The sequence below is a fragment of the Herpailurus yagouaroundi genome, unplaced genomic scaffold, assembly GCF_014898765.1.
Source record: "Herpailurus yagouaroundi ecotype Mexico unplaced genomic scaffold, PumYag 196, whole genome shotgun sequence".
NCBI classification, from domain to species: Eukaryota; Metazoa; Chordata; class Mammalia; order Carnivora; family Felidae; genus Herpailurus; species Herpailurus yagouaroundi.
In genome coordinates, this window is record NW_024412427.1 from 15,315,264 (window position 1) to 15,317,967 (window position 2,704).

The following is a 2,704-nucleotide window of genomic DNA, read 5'->3' on the forward strand; positions in this document are numbered from 1 at the left end:
ATGACGTTATCTAAAATTAACATATTAAGATGATGGGATAGAAACATGCACGCAGGGTGTGGGGTCCGGAATACCAGAGCGTCGTATCCCCATCATTCATAGTGGGATGTCAGTGAACAATGCCTACGGGGGAGATGTCTAGAAGTGACAGTGTAAGCATGCTATATGAGATCTGGCTATGACATCTAGAATAATCAGTTAAAGATAATCAATTAAAAGAGTGGAAAATGGTTGCCTCTGATGGGTGGAAAATAGTGGAAGGTAGGGAGATTCCGGTTTTAATATGTAGAACATACCGAACTCTTTGCCTCTTAAACCACGTGCATATGTAACTTTAATAAAGGTAAAATCTAATCTAGGTGAGTAGGTCGATAAGAGCTACTCATAAAAGAATGTCCACACGATAAGCGGTAATACAGGCTTGATAAGCTTTCTGAATATATAAGATCGATGTTCAAAACTCAATTACCATCCTACACAGAGGCCCAAAACCCAGTGCAAACAATAATAAGAATTTTTAAAGATTCCATAAACTAGAAAGTTAATACTCTAGTTAATAGCTCTAACTAGGGATGCATAAGAACCATAACGGAACAAAAAGCCCTATAAAATGGTGAATTAAAAGTCATCAAAGAGGGGCGCCTGGGTGGCGCAGTCGGTTAAGCGTCCGACTTCAGCCAGGTCACGATCTCGCGGTCCGTGAGTTCGAGCCCCGCGTCAGGCTCTGGGCTGATGGCTCAGAGCCTGGAGCCTGTTTCCGATTCTGTGTCTCCCTCTCTCTCTCTGCCCCTCCCCCGTTCATGCTCTGTCTCTCTCTGTCCCAAAAATAAATAAACGTTGAAAAAAAAAATAAAAGAAACAGGAGACCGTATCAGCAATATGTTACTATTTCGCAAAGACAGGATGGGTAGGACCAAGGATTTCTTACATATTTCCTATATATTTCGGAACCAAAACAGGCTCATTCCATGCAGTAACCTCAAAACATACAGGTGTCAAATAAAATCGTACTTGCAGAAGGTGTGTATGAAAGTAAAATGCGTTCCTCCAAAATAAGGAAGCAGCTCAAGTGTCTACCAAGAGATGAATGGATAAAGAAGATGTGGGTATATGCCCACATATACACTGCACATATACACACATTACTCAGCCATAAAAAGGAATGAAGTCTTGCCACTTGCAGCAACATGGATGGGTCTAGAGAATATAATGCCAGCTGAAATAAGTCAGGGAAAGACAAATACCATATGCTTTCACTCACATGTGGAATTGAAAACAAAACAAACGAACGATTTAAAAAAAGGAGGCAAACCGAAAAACAGACGCTTACCTGTCGAGAACAACCCGATGGTTACCAGAGAGGAAGGTGGGGGGTGGGGGGTGGGGAGGGGCACGGCAGAAATCGGTGAAGGCAGTAAGAGTACACTTAATCGTCATCAGCCGTGACGAGTGCATAGAATTGTTGAATTCCTATGTCGTGCACTTGAAACTGATATAACACTGTATGCTAACTGCACTGCAATTCACATTTTAAAAATAAAAAAGGAAAGTAAAATGTGCTCTGAAAATGAAGGGCTGTTCCTCATCACAGACAGAATGGGAACCTTCTTTTCTTGACCCTCTTGATTGTCTTCGGGGCAGAGGCAGGGCCAGTGTGAAGCTCAGTGCATCAGGGTCTCTGGGTCCCTGAGACCAGGGTCCATCCTTGACGCTGCTCTGAAGAGAGCGGAACATCAGGACTCGGCTCCGAGAGAAGGAACATCAGGAGGGTGTGGGGAAGGGGGCATGTCCAGGATGGAAATGGGGGCGGGGGGCAGCTTCTCCCACCATGTGAGCCTCCTGGACGGGGTGGAAGGAAATTCATTGCAGAGCATGCAAGAGCGATCGTGGAAAAATCATTCATTCATTCATTCTTGTATTAATTCCCCCAATACTGCCTGGATTCATGGTACAGATCAGAAATAAGACCCCTACTCACTACACCCCAGCCCCCTCTGTTTGGTATTCTGAACTCCCCCCACCCCACATTCACGTTTGCCAGTAGTCTGAGCCTCCCTGTGCCTCGATGGGCTCCATTAGTAGATTTTAGCAATACTTTTCTAATTCATTCCAAAATAAGTCCTACGAAAACTGGCGTATATAACAGTGTATGGGGGCACTCTTTGGAGCTTGAGGCTCAAAGCTTTGACCTTCATCCCACCTCCACACCTTGGATCCCCACCCAGGGTTCCAAGGGACTTCATTTAAAAGCTCCAAACCCAGGGCACTCCTGGATGCGTGAGAGCTGGAAGCCTCTGAGATTTCCAACAGACCTTTGGAGAAAACAAGAGTATTTCCAGCCTTTTCTTAAGGCTAGATCCCCCTGGGAGGCACAGTGTGAAACAGTGGACTTACCCTGGACTCCTCTTGCCAGCCCACGATGGTGACCATGACCTCTCTTCTTATGTACTAAGACCTGCCCCCAACTCACCTGTTACCGGCTCCGCCACCCGCAGATGTAGGTGACTATGAAACTCATCGCCAGCAGCACCTTGAAGCCCAGAAGGAATGCCACAAAGATGAGGACAGGCATCTCAGGACCTAAGTACCAATGGGCAGAAGGACACGGCAAAGGGGACACTGTGAGTTTAAATACCTCACTCCACTCAGGAGACAAAGGTGACCTAGTTGCTCAGAGCAGTGGAGGTGAGCTTACCTGAGCTTC

General features: G+C 45.9%; 1 pseudogene; it reads right to left on the reverse strand.

Moving 5' to 3' along the window:
• Positions 1-2,663: 2,663 nt before the first annotated feature.
• Positions 2,664-2,704, reverse strand: part of LOC121012055 (40S ribosomal protein S3a-like) — a 5,618-nt pseudogene continuing 5,577 nt past the window's right edge.